Genomic DNA, 19,581 nt, shown 5'->3' on the forward strand with positions numbered 1-19,581 from the left:
AGCATTATTGTGGACCTGGATTGAAATCAAAATTCTACGACTAATTCAGAGCAGGGGCTGAAAGAGATACCTAATCAGCATCAACTTATGAACATATTATATGTTTGTCATGTCTTATTTTCTTTAGCCTCTAATGTCATGTGACTAATTCATAACTGTTCGTAAAGTTTACACCTTAGAAACCACTCTTTTGCGTTCCATTGTGTCATCTCCTCAGAGTCTGGCCCCTTAGTGCTATGACAGTTTCATCAGGGACCAAAGGTCACAGCAGATGCCAAGAGAACACTCCTCCTGGAAGGGCAGGATTCTAAGTCATAAGGACTTCCCAGAGCCAGATTCACCGGTGATTCCAAGGGTAAGTTACAGAGTGTAAGGAGCAGAAGAAAACGCTCCATCTAAAGGAGGAACTGGTCTCTCACATTTCCTTAACATGTGGCCTCGGGGGTAGCTGCACGGGTAGCTGGCTACCAGAAGCCACTCTGCCCACTACTGCGGAGAGAAGGGGAGGGGCACGGGGCAGCTGTGGAAGGGTCATGCAGTTTCACAGAGAAAACACCGCCAGCGTGGCAGCAGAGCCCTCACACAAGCTCTGGGCATAGTCAGGGAGGCACCAGTATGGTCCGGACACCAGGCAAGGGGGTGAGGGCTGTGAGCATTACTGCCTCCCATATCAACTGGGCACCCCCACCCCCCACAGGACCAGCTCCTGAGGCTGGACAGGGCTCTCCAACGGTGGGGGGATCAAAAGCAACACAATCTGCATGAGCTCTCATTCCAGCAGAGGGCCACTTCCCTACGACATCCCTCCCTCTTCTCTTAGGACCACAATGCCTAGGTCTCCCATGCTCAGATCTCGTCAAAATTTGCTGTTTCGAGCGGTCCTACCAGTTGACATGACATATTCTGCTCATCCTATGTCATTTGGGAAGAAAGAAAAGTCACAGACAGATGCTAAAGTTCAGGGGGATTTGTGGAGCAGGCAAAACTCACAGAAGAGCTGTGTGTAAAAAAATACCTGTCTCTTTTCTGTTGCCTTTGTAGATATGAATACAGCTCTCCTACACTATCCTAGGACTTGCAAATTAAGACATTCATGCTAGATTCAAGGGTCAACCTTTGGGATGGTGGCCCAGTGCAGTGCTCTAAGGAGCACCCAGGACTTCCAGCCCTAGAAACCCTGCCTGTTGGCCCAGTGACAGAGGAACCTGTCCAGAATCAGCTTTATTGAGGCAATTTGTGCTCAGGGATACGTGGAGCTGTCTTTCTCTGATGGGTACAGCTCTGCAGCTGAAGCAGGGGGCTGCTCAGCACCCCAACCCCCCAGATCCCCAATGCCGTTGATGGAGGTGCTCCAGAGCATCGTCATGTTGGTAAATAAGCCATCGTTAGGTGAGTCCAGTCCATCCTACCTGGTGAAACTTCTCCAGCTAGCTGCAACCACACGATGGTGGCTGGTAGAAAACCAATTCTCCTCTCTGGGGCACATGCACTCCACCTTATTTAGGCATCTCAGAGCAGGGCACTATCACTGAAATCATTTCACGGTCCCCACAACAAGGGAAACTGGGTGATGATCCTGATTTCAAAGAGAATGACAGAAGTTAACCAGCACATCCAGCTCGGCTCTGCAAGATGAACCATCACTGAGAGGAGAAGCCATGAGCACCAAGCCCTACCCTCTAAGACAGTCCAGAATACACTCATTCTCTGGTCTAGCTTCATTGACTGCTTAGGACATACCCCGAGAAAACGATTTCCTTTATGGCCGCCCATATCCTTATCAGCAATACATTTAGCAAAATCACCACCAGAATGAGGAAATACGTGGCTGCATGAAAAAGATACCTTTGTCTGCTTCCTTCATCTGGTGCCACAGCTGCAGCGACCATGTGCAAATGTCCACAAATCACCTTGACCTTCGTGCTTCGCGGCATTCCCAGGACACTCCCTGGTCCCCAGCATGATACCGTGGTTGCTAAGAGTAGTGTTGCTTTCTTTCTGTCCAAACCCCCCTCCCCATCAGTCCTCTCCTGCCCCCATCTTCTGCCTTCTTCCAACCACTTCAACTGTTTCGATGGCCTCCCTAAAACCATGGCTTCAACCAAAGCCGCCTCCTCGACTGGATTTGCTTCTCTTTGTCCCTCTGCTGTTCTTCGTGAAGGAGAGAGTCACTGGTGAAGTGGGGAAGAAAGCAGGTGAGGGGGGATTATTCCAGGAGACCTCGTGCCTGAGAAGCATTTACAGAAGAGACGGCGGAGGGTCTGACTCACCCTCTCTCACCTAAGGCGGCCTTGAGATGGCAGAAGGAAGAGTCCAGCTAGCTCATGCCTAGACAGGGTGGGGAAATCCCACTGGCTGAGGACCCACTAGATGCCAGGCAGCATGTATGATGCTCTCCCTGTGTTCATTCAGTCCTCACTGAAACCCTGGCAGGTGGGCACCATTATCCCCAAGTTACAGGTAAGTAGACTGAGCTCCATGCATTGAATGCACCTGCTCAGTGCAGTGCCTGGATATGGAGTCAGGTAGGTATTAACTCCAAATCTGTTGGCTTTCCCCATTCATATCGTATCACAAAAGTGTCCTTGGCTAAAAGAAAACCAGCCAACCTACCTTTCAAGGCCAGGCAGAACACTGAGTTAAACAGCAGGAATAGAAGCCCCTGCCCCACTGCTGGCAGCAGACAGGGCTGGGGAGGGGACTTCTCAAGTCTGTCTCTTGTCGGCTACCATCATGGCCTCCCCACAAATGGGCTGCACAAAATACAAGTGTGGGGAGGCAGACCTTTCCATGGTACATGTTTCTATGTGTTCAGCATAAATTTTAGAAAATGTTACTCAGAAGAAAAAAAAAAGACTGTTTTTCTCTTTTCTCCCTTAGAATCAATACTTCAGTGTTGGCAAGACATCTGATATCATCTAACCTCCTTTCACAAGCAAGGAAAATGAGGCGGCTCAAAGAGGTGGAAGGCATGCCGGGAAACCTCACCATTAGCTGCTCGGGGGAGAGCCAGGTCTAAGGACTCCAGAATGGGCAGTCACGTCTGTCTGCCTGCAATGCAGGCCCAACTCTCCCTTCACACTTGCACCACACATGAAAACACTAAATCAACATTTATGAAGCAAAGAAACACTGAGCACCTGCTGCTATAAATATGCTGGCACTTGAATGTGGCTTCTTTTCTGCTGAACAGAATATAACAGAGTCCTAACATTTTATAGCATTCTTCCAATGCAAACCTTCATGTGAAACACAATGTGATCCCTGGTAATAAAATATGTGACTAATTAAACTCTCAATTTGCCAAGAAAAACTCTCTAATTGCAGAGTCAATTTCTCTACAAATTTCTAAAATTTCTAATTAACATGCAACATATGATACTTCCCAAGTGGAATCCCTCATGCTCCCTCTCCACTGCCAAACCTGATTGCTATTCTCTCCGTTTCAAGCTCTCTGGATTCCATCACCACCCTGTCTCCTGGTCATCGCTGATTCCTCTCTTGTTTGGATGGTCACTGTGGATAAAATGAGAGTTCCTGTGGCCAGGATTCTCACCTGGCCCTGGTTGACTAGCTCACTGCACACCTGTGGGCAATACATGGCTGTTGACTCTATATCAAGAGTTCCGCCCAGTGCTCTGGGCACGACACGGTGGCAGGGCTGCAAGGCTGCAGGAGAGCAGAGCAGAGGCTGGAGTGGTGGCAGTGCCGAGGACAGAGACCCAGAGGATGGCTGTGCGGGACGACTGTGCAGAGGCCCAGAGGACGGCTGTGCAGGACGACTTTGCAGAGGCCCAGAGGATGGCTGTGCGGACAAGAGGGGCCCAGAAGCAGAGACTGGCTTGCTGCTTACAGATTCGCTCTGAGTGAATGGGTTTCTAGTGACTGACCTGCCACATGGAAATAAAGTTGGGTATAACCCTTGCACCCCAAGAACGTTTTGCTGTCAATTTCTTTGGTCACACTGAATCCATGGCGAACTTGCCTGGGGCTGAAACCCATTAGCAAGACAGTCACTCATTCATCAAGTTCTGCTGCCTTCCCATCTGTGCTTCTCCTGTTTTCATTTCCACTTGGGTTCCATCAAACCCTTTGCTTTAAAGGTGGGAGCCCTGGTTTCTTGAAAAGCAATGTCCCAGAGAATGCCAGCGGAGAGTTCCACTCTCCATCCCCCTTTAGAGGGTAGAGAGCTTTTTGTCATTACATAGTTTCACCTCCTGTTTACCTGTGGCTATTTTCAAACCTAAGTTTAAAAAACATAACTTGCAGAAACTTTTCCATTCAGAGAGCAATCAGAAATTACAGAAGGTCTTGAGTAAAGTTTCTCTGACTTTTTTCCCCCTGAAAAAACACACATCAGTTTTGGGCATTGGCAGGGCAAGGAAGACGTGTCACTCAGTTCCAGGCCTGATTCCATTTGTACCCAGAGCCCACAGGCTCACGCTCCCAACAGTCAGCCCCTGTCCTCCTGTGCTCCTCGGACTGACAGCTGAACAGACTGACTGAACGACAAGCTGACGTCAAAGAGCCTCCTTCTTCTGGGTGCAGACATTGTCAGTGTACCCCCTCACCCTCTGGAGTTCTCCCTTCCCACTAAGTGGTCCTTCTCTTACAGATGAGGAGGGGCCTGGGGGCTGGGGCCCCACTGTGGGGCCTAGTTCTGTCTCCCCTCCTATCTTCTTCAGGACAAAGAAGGGTGCATGGGCTACTTTCATCTAGAAAATGCTTACTAACACAGCAAAGGGGTGGAGCCAAAACAAAATCCACCTGTTTCCTTACCCCCCAACAGCTTCTTCCTGGGGCTCCATACCTCTCTGTCCATCAGTCACTGTGTCATGGTGACCCCACACGCCCTGTGCAAGCCCCATCACCCCATCCTCTGGCCTGAACCTCCTGCTCCTCTCACTTCATCAACCTCATGGCACATCTTCCAAAGCACAGCTCTGTCACCATCTGTGCTGACAAGTGAGTTCCACATCCTCGCTTGGCCGCGTGCCTGCCCCCTGAGGAACATGCCACACCTCCCTCCTGCTCAGGGTGACAGGCCGCACTGCAGCTCAGGGTTGAAGGTGGTCCCCAGGGCTATCCCCCGATGCTTAGCACTGATCTACCTCCAGGCCTCTGCTCACCTGCCTTCCTCTCATGATCATTTCCCCCATCATCCGCTACAAAACACAGGTGGTCACCCAAGGCTCAGCTCACACAAGGCTTGTTACACAGGCCAGCTTCCACTCTGTCTCCCTAAGCCACCAGGAAGTTTTCTCACAGCACTTAGTGCATTTTGCTCCAAGAGCACCTGTTGCTATATACGCATCTCATCGTGCATATTACACAGCACGTTCTGAGGTGACGGGGAGATTTCTTCATTCATTCAGCAAAATGAACCCTCACTAACCTACAGCATGCTAGGCACCAACTTAAAAGCTGGGGACACATAGGAAATAAATACACAAGGTGGCCTGTCCTCCAAAACTGACATTCAGTGGGAGAAAGAGGTGGCAGCCCAGTGAACACATAAATAAATGAAGGACAGACTGAAAGGCACTAGGAGGGAAATGAACAGGGGGCTCCTGCAGGGTGACAGAGCCCACTCTGGCAGACATGGCATCGGAGGTGCCAAGAGCCAGAGGAAGAACAGGCTGGGCAGTGGACAGAGGAGGCGCCCCAGCCTGAGACAGGACAGGCTGGGCCTGATCCAGGGAAGGGGTGAAGGGGCCTGTGTGGCTGCAGAGCGGGAAGCACAGGGAAGAAAGGGGTGAGTGGCAGTTGGGAGTCAGGCAAAAGCCTAAATAGGTAGTGTCCTAGAGGACAGGGTAAGTTCACATTCTGCGGTGGGAATGTCAAACAGGACACATATCTGGAAGGCACAATGGCAGGAAAGCTCAAAACCTTGAAACTCCACATGCCCTTTGACCCACATCCAAGAGGCGGAGATGAGCGTGGGCAGCTGCTGTGTAGGGAGCTGGGTGCTGCTACGCTGCAGGGAAGGCTGGAAGCGGCTCAGCTCCCCGGTGAGGGCCCGGCTAAGCGAGTGCAGGCACACCTGTATAATGGCAGGTAAGACACTCTATGAAAACGATCTTGTAGGGTAACTAATAACACGAGAACGCTTTACAAAGGCTACAAAGCAATCTATAAAAGTAAAGGAATTATGCTAAGTACTATATAATTTTTGTGGAGAAAAACCATAGGCTCACTGAAAAAGGCCTGGAGTGAAATTCACAACGTGTTCTTTTCTGGCCTATGCCATTGAGGAGCGCCTTTTTCTTTCATTTTCCATTTTTTTTTTCATCAAATTATATACTTAATAAGCACACTACACGAGCATGGGCTGCTTCTATCATATGGGAAAAAGGTTTTTAAAAACCTGTAACAAGAAGGTGCAGCAGGGTGGGAATCCTATGCGATCACACAAGTAAACAGAGGCTGCCGAGCGAGAGCTGGTCTGGGCACTCTGCTGTCTGTTTAGGGACTCTTCAAAGCAAAACGGAAAAGCAAACCATGAAAAGTCTGGAACTTGAGGCAGGAAGTGTGTCATTCCTTTCTTGATTCTACCTGTGACTCAGCGCTGACTGTTGGCCCCTGTGATCCTTGTCACGGAGAAGTCAGAGATAGGAGTTCTCAGACGGCGGAGACACACACCTCACCCCGGAACTCCCAGCCCTGCGGGTGGTGTTTGAAAGGCCAACCTGGCTCCACTGAGGAAAAACCAGGCACCCTCCCCTGTTCTTTAGATTCATCACAACTGACACTATAAGTCCCACTTATTACAGGTGAAACATGATTAAGTTCTTGTCTATTTCTTTTAAATAAGGTTGACACTTAAGACCCAAACAAACCTTCTTCCCAAACAGGTTTGAAAATTTAATAAACAGTTCCAACAAGTCCCAACAAGTTCCAGGTACTCGGATTCTGGCTTCCGCAGGGTGAGTTGAAAAAGTTCACTGCAGAGGCCCATTCAGCCAATTTGCCTCCCTGCTCGCCCCTGGGTCCCAAAGGTGGTTTGGTTCCACTGTCCTGTTTGGCAGCCTCTGAAGCTCAGCACTGGCGGCTGTTCAAAGAGCACAGGTTGAAAATGATTTGCCAGCAGAAGCTCACAAAGTTCTTCGAGTTCCATTTTTAGTTATCCCCTCGAAACTACATACACAGGGCTACACAGCACAAAAGAAACGTTTGACTCCAGAACCCTTTCTATTTTCGAGGCAAAGTGAATCAGAATTTAAGGACACTGACAATTACAATCCAGGGCCACTGCCTTCTCATGTACATTCAGCACATATTTATTGAGGCTGTACGATGCCCCACAGGAGCATCGTATAAATGATAAACAAGGGGGCAGGAGAAGGGACGGGGAACGGGAGTGGGGCAGAAGAGCAGTAGCCATGCCAAGAAACTCCGGCAGGGGCAGTCAGTGTAAGAACAGGTTATTGAGAATCTTACCAGCCCTGTTTAAAAGTTTAGACTTTACCGAAACTCCAAAAAGCCATCTTAGGTAAGAGATGATACAACAGGATGAATGTTTTATAAAGACCAATAGGCCAATAGCAACACAAGAAGCCAGTGTGGGTGGCAGTCAGGGTGAGAAGCATGTCACCTATCCTTATAGGAAGCCAGGTAAGAGATGATTGGGGTGGTGGCCCCATCTCGATTGGTGGCAATAGAAATTGACAGGCAGTGTACAGACTCTATGGCTATTTAGTGGGAGATCTGATAATACTGGCAACCGACCGGGCAGAAGGAGGAGGTAAAGGAAGATGCATTCCAGGTTTATGGATGTAGTCAACTGGGTTATTTACTGAGGGGAAAACTGGAAGAAAAGGGAACTTCAGCTTTGAGTTGCCTGGGAGACATCAAGTACCAATGAACACTTCACAGTCAGACATCCAGGTCTAGACCTCAAGGTGCTCTTGAAATACAAACTTGGAAGACAGTGCCAGATAGTCGGAAGCCCTAGGAACGGGTAGGAGTACCAAGGAAAGAGTGGAGTAAGCAGTCAACCCAGAGCCCTGAGAAACACCCAGCTCGAAGGGAGGGGCAAGGAAGAGGAAGGAGACTGCGAAGGAAGAGAAAAATGGGAGGGCGGATCACCAAAGAAAAGCATGCAGACAGACAGCAGGAGCAGGATAGTACGGTCCTGTTCCGCACAGTCAAGACCAGAACCCAAGGTGTCCGTCCACCTGCCACTAGAATGTCACTGAGTGTGGCTCTCCTCCCTCCCTCCCCACCGCTCTATGTTTTGGGGGGCATCTGTGAGCAGGTAGGGCCCAGATGGTAGGTAGCAGGAGATAAACTTAGCAGTAGATCCTGGCTGAAGTCAGCATGGTCTCTGCAGGGGCTGGAAAAGGGGTCAAGGGACACAGGAGTGACAAGGTGCACTGGGCAGGCCTCAAGGAGTGGCGCTCTGTATTTTCAGTCAAAAGCGCTTCCTGGTCATCTGTTACTTATGGGCACTGTTTACCATGCAGAGGATTGAGCAGTGACAAAGTTCTAGTGAAAGAGCCAGAAGAACGGGGTGCTGTGGGGCGAGATGAACAGAAGAGACAGAATGACTGGGAGAGGAGAGCATCTGGAGGGGCCCTCCCCGGGGGTGATGTCTCAGCAGAAGCCTGAGAGAGGCGCCCCAGAGAGTGAGAGGGGGACCCTCCAGGCAGAGGGAAGGTGGCTGCAAAGGCCCTGGTGTAGCAACAAGCTTGGCAAGTGTGAGGAGCAGCGAGGCAGTCAGTGTGGTCTGACAGAGGTGGGGAAGGCTCGGGCCAGCAAGAGGTGAGGCTGGAGATGGGCCAGGGCCACATCAGGGAGCCCCGTAGCCCACAGCGAGGAGCGTGGATATTGCTGTCGTGGGAAAGTGCATGAGGATTGGGACGAGGAATCACGCTGGATTTTCTAAGATCACTCAGACTGCACAAGGAGAAGGGGCTGAGAGCAACGGGCAAGAGCCAGGGGGAGTGAGGAGGCCACTCAAGTCCTTGAGCAGACAATCGGTGGCAGGAAGAGGAGAGGTGCTGAGAGTTGGAACAGACCTATTTGGGAGGAAAATGGACAGGACCTGCCGTTGGACCACCTGTGGCAAGGAGAGGGAACAGGAGGACTCAAGACACCTCCGGGCTTTTTAACTGTGAGCTGCATATACAAATGTGTTGACAGAGAAGGTCAAACCCAAGGGAGGACCGGCTGGGGTCTGGGGTGGGCTCCATTCTCAACTCCTAGTCCTAGACGAGGGGGCAAATAGTCACAGAATGGCCAAGGTTGGAGTTTGGAAAAGCTGGGTTACATCGTTAACTTAGGACTCATTAGCGGGTATTTGGTATTTATGCCTCGGGATGAGATGAAATCACCCGGATTCTCACCTCTGAATGCGCGTTAGTATACCTGGGTAACCAAGACAAAAACAAACAGAACAAAATTTGGGCAACTGATGCCCATGAGTCTCCCAGAGATTTGGGATCAGTTTGAGGTAGGTAAAACCTGTCTGCTATTTTTAGCACCAGGCCAGGTTCAGGACCGGTGCCCAGGGGCACGGAGAAGAGGTCAAGGCTTGCGCCCGTGCCCTTGAAGGGGGAGTTTGCAGGCAGGAGGAAAACAGACTGTGATACCCAGAAAGCTGAGTCCACACCGCGTGTTAATTAGAGTGAGGGGTGGGTGACGCACAATTCAGCTGAGGCGGGAACATGAGGGCAGACAAGCTGGCAGTGGGCATGTTCTAACAGAGGGTCTCCGGTGACCTCAACAGGAAGGGTCTGGGAGCAGAGGAGGGGCGAGGGGGGGGAGACGGCCCAGCGCCCCTGGGGGGCCCCACCAGAGCCCAGAGCAGAGGGGCTGTGCTGGAGCTGGGAGGCTGCTCTGGATGGAGGAATTTTGTTTTTCATCTGCCTTTTTCATGGCGGGTGCTAACAAGGCATATGCTGATGTTCCTGAGAATGTTCCCACAGGGAGGAAGAAGCTGATGGTGTGGACGAAGGGGTGTGAAGGCAGGAGGCTGTGCAGAAGTTGGAGGGAAAAAGCTACTAGGGGCTCTGAACTCAGGAACTAATGAAGCTCAAATTCCCCTTCAAATGCCGGCTGTCTTCCTTTTTCATTTTTCCGGGGATGTAACATGTCCTCAAAGTCACAGAATGGCTGGCCTGGAACGGAGCGCAAAGATCGTCTAGTCCAGTGTCCTGTCCAAATTCCAGGCCGTAGCAGGAAGCCCCTGGCCCCTGTGTCCACTCCATTTCTGATCTTCCCAGCAACCTCCAAGGGACCTCCTACACTGCCTCACCCCAGCCACCCTTGCTCCTCACCGGCCCACAGCCTCACGGGCTCAAACGCTCCTTGAACTGAGCCAGAACCTGTTTTCTTGTATTTCAATTCCCTGGCTCTGGTTCTGTGCCTTCAGGACACACAGAAGGTGGCTAAACCCACTTCCACGTCTTTCAGACCTTTGGAAACTATTAACTCTTGCCCCACCCTGTTAATCTCATACTCCCCAGACCAAACCAGTTCTCTGCCATGTATGGACAAACAGGTCCCCCTTCTAGGAAATAGCTAGGCAGGAGCTACTAATCCACCTAGTTGGTCTTCAAAATGATGAAGATGTAGATGAACATATTGGAATAAAAGTTACACCAGTATGTATGCAAATGGCTGATAATAACCCTAGCTTCCAATAAATCAAATGATTCCAGGCTATTTCTACTTTTACCCACTAGATCCACATGATCTACTGAGTCCTTAAGTACTAATTTGATTCTCTCCTTCCAATCCTGCCCCTCAATCCCAGCAGAAAACTGTTTCCCACCCCAACACCCACACACACTCAGACTCTTAGGTAGGAGAATATTGAACCATTTATTATTAAACATACCTGTTATTAAGCACACCTTGTAAAGGTTCTCATGGCAATCAAGATTTTAAGAAAGAGTCTTTACACCGTAAACTTGGATAAATTTTCTGTAAGCTTCACTCAACAAAACTTCAAAGTCACAAAGAAAACCTGAATGTTTATAAATTGAAAGGGAACTTTTTAGAAAATGCAATTAAAAATTAAAAGCGTGGCTACAAAAGCCAAGCTTAGATTAAAATTAAAGCATCCTTTAGATTAGACAGTCACTGCTAAAATTCAATGAAGAAACAGGATATATTATTCCAACCCTGAAGTTTGGAGTACTTGTGCCAGATATCACATTTTTCTAGTCTTAATTTTAAACATTCCAACCAGTAAGTGTAAAAAGGACCCAGCACACAAGAGTATTGGCTTGGTGCCTCAAATCACACTAAACTGGGCTAAAACAATTTTTAAAGTTATTATAGTAATTAATGCAAAATGTACATAGTAGGCCCTGAAATGTTTACCGAATGAACCAACTGCATTACACTGGAGTCAAAAGTTCAAGCAAAAACCAAAAAATAAAAAAAGGAGAAATTGAAAAACTATTATAGGCATAACCCCATATTTATATACATGAATTTAATTCTGGAACAAAGGTTGACACAGGGCACTTAAAGGTCCCACTTGAAATCTCTTTAAAGAAATAAATTTTTTAAAATTGGCAATCAACCACTCACATAAGATGAATGAACTCAGGACAACTTCAAGAACTGTAACGACCCACTTTTGACAGATTTTAGAAACACAGTTTTGAATATATTTAATATGTTATATCATAATTATATTTACATTAAAATTCACCACCTTGATTAAACACTTTAAACTTAAGTGGGCACAAGAAAAAGACAACTTATGTATGGCAAAGATCTATGTGTGTCACATTAGGGAACGTGGGTGTGTCCAGAGGGGAGATAAAGTTCATGAGATTAATTATGCAATATAATAAACATAGGTTAAAGTTAATGTGCTATAAAAGTATTTCTGAATATCTCAAAATTAAGGAAAACTGTACTGTGCTAAAACCAAAGACTGCCTTCCCTAGCCTCCTCTTATCCAATCAAAAGAAGAGAAAGAACGCTCTGCAGCACAGAAAATCAGATTTTTTATAGCCCGTGTATAATCACTTCCAAATGGTTCACCCCCTAATTTTAGAAAACTTTATATTAAAAGAAAACCAAGAAACTAAAGAGCTTATTTAAAATTTATTTACAGGGGCAATTTTCTATGGGTTTGATTTTCCTTACTTTAGTCTTCTTTCAAGCCATTCAATACAATAAGCTTTCGGAAGCACAGAGACTGAGATCCTGCCCAGAAATCAGAAGCAGGAGGTCCACGAGCCACAGGGACAGGCCCAGACCACATCCTCGGACCACCATGAGGGCAGGAGTGGAAGAAACTCAAGGGGCAGAGGCACCCACTAAGCCACTCTCCTCACACTTGCTGGGAGGCCAAAAATGTAAACTTCTACATGCTGTGATTTCCTCACAAAGGGTATACACTTTGCTGTGGCATTTCTGATGTCTTAAGTCTGCTTATTCTTGAGCATCGTTTCTCAACCTCAGACTACTGACCTCTTGAGCCCCATATTTATCTGTTAATGGTGAAGGTGTCCTGGCCATTGTACAATGTTCAGCAGCACTGCTGACTTCTACCTACTAGGTGCCAGTAGCTCACTCCTCCCTTAGTTGTGACAACCAAATATGCCTCCAGATATTGTCATATGTCCCAGGGTGTGGGGGAGGTAGCAAAACTGAGGAGGTGGAGGAGGGGCAAAATTGCCCCCAGTTGAGACCATTGTTCTAGAGCACTGTTCTTAGAGACACATTGGAAGTACCTGAAGAGTTCTTAAAAATACCGATTCTAAGTCTCACCCCACTCTGAGATTTTGATTTAATTCATCTGGGCACATCCTGGACATCTGGATTTTAAAAGCTAGGAGATTCTAATATGCAGCCAAGTGTGAAAACCTCTGCCCCAGAGTATTATCAGTGATAAGTAGTAAGGCAGTGAATTGATTTAGCACAACATAAAAATGCATTACATTCCCCCAACTTAGAGTGTTCCTTATCTTGGTATTGGAATCTACCTGATGGCAGTAAATAGAAAAAAGTAGAGGAAATGGACAAAGATTAACTGTAGCCCTGATCTGCAAACTTCTTTGCCCTTTTGATTGGACAGGAACTATGGCAAAAAGATTTATTTGCATCTCAACAACACTGCAGCTTAAAACCCTCCAACGTTTGGGAGATTCAGAAACCAAGCTTCTAAATGGGAAGAACAGAACGAACTGTTCACAGGGTCAAACACCGGCCCAGTAATGGAGAGAAACTTGGAGCTGCCATCTCTTTCATGAGTGCCACTAGCCTGGCTTTGCAGAAATGCTCAGTTTGTTAAAAATAATAAACAAATTAACAATGTGCGGGCTGTGAAGACATCCAGGGAGCCAACGCGGAGACTGAAATCGAGCCCTTCCTGGGGAGGGTGCGTCCTCGTGGTGATGACATTCGCAGGGACCAACTGGAGCTGACCACAAACCCTGATCCCTATGTGAAAGCTCCCCGGCCACAAACAGCCTGAATTCCTCCCTCCTCCCTATTACGCCTCGATCCTCTGCCAGCCTCCTCAGGATGTTCAACAACACTGGGCCCAGTTCCAGTTTTGGCAGAGAATGGCATGGCCCTGCCCGAGGGCACCGTGCCAGTCTCTGGCTATGGCTTTCCCATTAACCACGCACCACTCTACTGGCTGTGCAGACAGACTGATTGCTGTAGGAAAAAAGCAAGTAGATACATACATGTGTATGCACAGGACAGGGACCCTCCCCCAGTTCAGGAACAGCAATAATTCACAGCTGGTGTCCAGGGAGTAAAGGACTTTGCTAAGCATGGTGCATGCATGTCCTCCCTGCCTCCTGCCAGCATGGTAAAGGAGATGCTTTACTGTCTCCACCTGACAGACAAGGCTGTTGAGGCTTAGGCAGTTTAAGAAACTCATCTGAGGCAAAGTCAGCACTTGGAACCATTTCTCTCTGGCCCCAGAGCCCACGCCCTTAACCCCCAGGCAATGCTACCTCCCTTGGTTCATCAAAAAGAACCCAAATCAGTGACTTGAACTCCACCAACTGTGAATGTTTTAAGTTCTCATTGGTTTGGGTTAGAAATGCTAAGTTGAGAGAACATTTCCCAGATACAGAACAGATGCATGATGTCCAGATTTCATTCCAGACTTCCATCACCAAGAACACAGGGCACTGTGTACGTCCAACTGCCTCAAGTTAATCCTGGAGTTCAGTTTCAACTCCACACACTCACCATGCTTCACTGCTTGTTCTTGCCAACCTCTCTGTGCTGCTCTGTTTTCCTTGCTGGGGCTCTCATTTCTCACCCTGGGATTTGCAAGTGCCTCTGAACTGGCTCAGTCCAGCTTGCATCACTGCAATCTATCTTGCACACAGATGTCAAATCTTAATCCAATGCCACTTTCAAGTTGCCTGTTCTGCCCAAAAATTGACAACAGTTCCCTCTTTGCAATGGTCCCACTCTTCCCCACAGCTCTGAAGGCGCCTTTCACTCAGACCCTATACTGACCATCCAGGGTTCTCCTTACAGTAATTTCCCACTATAAAACCTCAAAATATAGTCTGATCGATTCCACCATCTCCCACACACTCTGCGCACACCTACCTCTGTGACTTGACTCGGAAAGTTCTGTTTTCCATGTCAGAAACAAATCCCACCTCTTTCACTTTGAATCGTTTATTCCAGTCACTTATTCATTTATCCAGATGATAGCAGATGGATGATAGATAGGTTAGACAGTCTAAAGCAAAACCAATTTCTGATCTCCTTCCCCACCAAAAAGTTATTCAGCAGAGCTGTGCACTGTTTTAGGTGCTAGAGATAGACCAGTGACTACAAGAGATAAAGCTCCCTGTACTCTTTGAGTCTTCCTTCTCCGGATTTCTGTAGGACTTTGGCCAAATCAACCTTTCCCAAAGATGCCAGGCCCGTACACATTTATATTCAAATGAGCTCAGTACACCCTGTACTATATCCAGCCCTCGTCCTGAGCAATCAGGATGAGAAGTCCTGCAGAATAGATGCTCCTTTGCTCCACCTGACCTAGCATCCCTTTTGTGTTTATGAGAGAGAGACATGGAGAAAGATCCTACAGAACATATCTGATGGGAAAGCTGGTTGTACCTACTAGTTTGTAGGTTTCCAGAGGACGTGGATTATTTCTATGAGCATTCATTCAGTCCACAACTATTACGGAGTGGTTACTATTGGGCAGACCCTGCCCCACTTGCTTAAGATTCATGGGTAAGTGAAAGGGACACAAGACATTCTTAACCACTGTGATACGTTGCTTCTACTAAGTAGTATGCTAATTGCATTTGAACAAATTACTCGTCTGCAGTGTGGAAAATTAACTTAATTTTGTTCCTGACTTTAACTTCAGATCTAACACATAAATGCCTAGCACATAGTAGAAGCTCAAATATTTAGTGAATAAATGAATCACTCAATGCCATAACAACTTGGCATTTGTAAACTTACAAGCTAATCTAGATGCATGAAAATGTTGCGTGTGCTTAAGCCTTGTCTCCCCAAAGTATAAACTTCTTAAGCACAAGGATCATGTCCTGTTTATAAGTACCAACTACACCCACCTCATCTTAAGGCTGTTTCATAATACACAATCTCAGATTTTAAAAGCATATTCTGTTTGCAGAGATCTTGTACATAAAAAATCCTAAAGACTCCATCAAAAGAACTGTTGAAACTAATAAATTCAATAAAGTTGCAGGATACAAACATACAAAATTTAGTTGCATTTCTGTACATTAACAAGGAATTATCTGGAAAAAAATAAAGAAAACAATCCTATTTACAATAGCCTCACAAAAAAATTAAATACTTAGGAATAAATTTAATCAAGGAGGTGAAGGACCTGTACACTGAAAACTATAAGACATTAATGAAAGACACTGAAGAAGACATAAATAAATGGAAAGATACCCTATGTTCATGGATTGGAAGAATTAATATTGCTAAAATGCTCATACTACCTAAAGACATCTACAGATTCAGTGCAACCCCTATAAAGTTTCCAATGACATTTTTTGTAGAAATGGAAAAAAATTCTAAAATTCATATGGATCTGCAAAAGATCCTAAGTAGCCAAAGCAATCCTAAGAAAGAAAACAAAGTTGGAGGCATCACAGTTCCTGATTTCAAATGCTATTATGAAGCCATAATAATCAAAATAGTGTGGTACCAGCATAAAAACAGACACATAGACCAATGGAAGAGAACTGAAGGCCCAGAAATAAACCCATGCATATATAGTCAGTTAGTATTTGACAAGGGAGCCAAGAATGCTCAATGGGAAAAAGATAATCTCTTCAATAAATTGTGGTGGAAAAACTGGACAATTCCCATACAAAAGAATGAAACTGAACCCTTATCTGACACAATACACACAAATTTACTCAAAACAGATTAAAGACTTTAATATTAGACTTGAAACCATAAATCTCCTAGAAGAAAATACAGGGGAAAAGCTCCTTGACAATGGTCTTGCCAATGATTTCATGGATATGACACCAGAAAGTACAAGCAACAAAAACAAAAATAAACAAGTAGGACCACATCCAACTAAAAGGCTTCTGCACAGCAAACGAAAGGATCGACAACAAGAAAAGGCAATCTATGGAATGGGAGAAAATATTCACAAATCACATATCTGAAAAGGGGTTGATATCCAAACTAGCTAAGGAACTCGTATAACTTATATAAACTCAAATAACTCATTAGCAAAAAGAATTCTGATTTTAAAAATGGGCAAAGGAATTGAATAAACATTTTTTTAAAGAACCAATAGTTACAAGAAAAGAGGCTCAACCTCACTAATCACCAGGGAAATACAAACCAAAACCACCATGAGATATTTCCTCACATCTGTCAGGATGGATAAAATAAAAAGGATAAGAAGAAATTGCTGACAAGGATATGGAGAGAAGGAACCCCCATGCATGCACTGGGGGTGGGAATATAAACTGGTGCAGCCACTACGGAGAGGAGTATGTATGGAGGTTCCTCAAAAAATAGAATTACCATATGACCCAGCAATTCCACTTCCGGGGTTGCAGCCTGTGGAAAGGGAAACACAAACTCGAAGAGATATTTGCCCCTCCATGTTCCCTGCAGCAGCATGGACAAAACCCAAGACACGAAAGCAACGTAAGCATCCATTGGAAGATGAGTGGATTATGAAGCTCTGGTTGATATGTATGTGAGTGTGTAGATGTATATATGTATAGGAATATAATTCAAGCATTAAAAACAAGGAAATCCTACCATTTGGGACAACACAGATGTAACTTGGAGGCATTATGCTAAGTGAAGCTAAGTCAGACAGAGAAAGACAAATACCATATGATCTCACTCGTATGTGGAATCTCAAAAACAAGAACAAAAATCCAAACTCCTAGAAAAAGAGATGAGACTTGTGGTTATCCAGAGGCAGAGGGTAGGGAGAGGTGGTCAAAGGCACAAACTTCCACTTAAAGGACAACTAAGCACTAGCAAATCTTTGTTAGCAAATCTTTGACCTTTGGTGGCTACGTTTTAGTGCCTGAGAATGTCCCTTAAGCTCTTTAGCCTGAACCACCACTTTCCACTGAATGACTTTTCCTAAGACATGCTCTTTATAAAAATTACAATATGCTGAACACTTACTATGTGCCAGGCATTGAACTAAGTTTTTGTTTTTACTCATTTGAATCCTCACAACACAAGGTCAGCACTATAAGGCATTCCATTGTCCAGAGGAAGAAAAGTTAAGCAAACTGCCAAGGTTAGAATGCTAGGAAGGAGCAGGGTCAGCATTTGAATCCAGATCTCTGTTTCCAAACCCTGGCTCCAGACACTGTATCAAATTGTAAGATTCTTCCCAATTTTTTTCCAGTTAGAGTCACTGACAACAATTTGTTCTTTTCTTCCAAAGTTTTTTTTTTCTAACTTTATTAAGATATATTGACATATAACATTGTATTAGTGTACTGTGTACAACACCGTGATTTTATATATGTATATATTGTGAAGTGGTTACCTCAGTAATGTTGCTTAGACAGCTATCACCTCACATAGTTGCAATTTTTTTTAAGATAAGTGATTTTTAAACCTATTCTTTTAGCAACTTTCAAATATACAATACAGCATTGCTAACTAAAATCATCATGTTGTATATTACATCCCAGAACTTATTCACCTTACAACTGGAAGTTTGTATCCTTTGACCACCTTCAGCCATTTCCCCAACCCTGGCCTTCCAAAGTTTTAAATGCCAAATAAGCCTGCCTACCCCTTGTCTCTCTGCCTTCCCTCTTAAATAAGAGCATATTACGCACGTTATTTAAGAACTGAATAATGTATTGTGAACATCTTTCAAAATCAATACACAACTCTTTTTTCTTTCTGTCATAGCTGAACTATTAGTCCACCATGTGGAAGTATAACTAAGTTAACCTTAGTTAAACTCGGTTTGGTTAAATCTGATCATCATCGAGACTGTTGCCCTGTAATCCTGAGGTGGCTATCCTATCCTGAGGATACATTTGAACATAAGACATTTGTGCATATGCCCAACTATTACCTAAGAATGAACTCCTAGAAGTGGAATGGCTGGGTCAAAAGGTATCCATGCTTCAAATTTTGATCCCTAAAATATCATCAGACTGCTCTGGAGAAAGTTGCCCATCTGCAATCTTATCAACAGTGTTTGAGACTGAGAATGCCTCTTTGCCCACTTGCCCTCCCACCCTGGGCCTTATCCAACTTTGCCTTTAGGTATGTGAGAAACCCAAAGCTCACAGACCTCAGCCTGCTCTGTAGCTTCCCAGCACTTTCCCACTGATAAACATAAGGCCTGGGTTCCCATTACTAATGTTCTAGATAAGAATTCCACTTACACCAATTCTGAGTTATAATTACAAGGTTATCAGCTAGTGTTATTTTCAGCAGTCCATATCATGAAGCTAAATCTATTTCACACCATAAAAAGAGCCCAGGGAAAAAAAAAAAGAAATGCAAACAATGCAGAAGAAAGAATTCAAAGAGGGGAGGAATGGCCTTTCAGGTCAGTGGGCTGGAAGGAACTCGGTGCTGCGTGGAAGCCGGCTCCGGACTTCACAACCGTCCTGGAGAAACAACAGAAGTGATGCGGCTGAACCTCACTAGGACCCCAGGTCTGTCGGTACCTTCATTCCTCTGCTTGATCCCCCCAGCTCCACAATCCAGAGCCTGTTCCTCCTTCCTTGAGTGAACATCCCTCCACTTCTGCCAGTCCCCATAGTTTCCATCCTATCCCATTGATCTGAAATGACCATTGGGTTCTTAATATTTATTTCACCTTGCAAAATTCATGTTGCCTTTCCCCCCCTCTTGTTCCCTTCTAAATGAACACCAAACAAAGCCAGGAGTATTAATCCTTTGGAGTATAATGTCTTTGTTCAAAAAAAAAAAAAAAGGAAATCCTGGAGAATAGAGACTGGGAAGAAAAAGAAGAAGGAACTTCAGAAAAGGCAACCCTGCTCTCTGAGCATTTTCATTGCCTTAAAGACCAGGCTTTGGCCCTGAGCAAGCTTGGTTTTACAAGTTTTCTGAGACCTTCCTTCCTCCTGGGGAGAGCTCTCCTGCAGTCCTCTAAGG

At 45.8% G+C, this 19,581-nt stretch overlaps 1 protein-coding gene and 1 long non-coding RNA gene across 5 annotated transcripts in view; one reads left to right on the forward strand and one right to left on the reverse strand.

Annotated features, from left to right (window-relative positions):
* The window catches only part of TNFAIP8 (TNF alpha induced protein 8), a 113,238-nt gene that overhangs the window by 64,455 nt on the left and 29,202 nt on the right, over window positions 1–19,581 (reverse strand). The window lies entirely within an intron of this gene.
* Window positions 5,943–13,284, forward strand: LOC140846122 (uncharacterized). Its single transcript, XR_012125023.1, has 2 exons — window positions 5,943–6,057; window positions 13,046–13,284. It is a non-coding gene; the product is annotated as an uncharacterized lncRNA (long non-coding RNA).

This window comes from Manis javanica, chromosome 14, assembly GCF_040802235.1.
Source record: "Manis javanica isolate MJ-LG chromosome 14, MJ_LKY, whole genome shotgun sequence".
Classification (NCBI taxonomy): domain Eukaryota; kingdom Metazoa; phylum Chordata; class Mammalia; order Pholidota; family Manidae; genus Manis; species Manis javanica.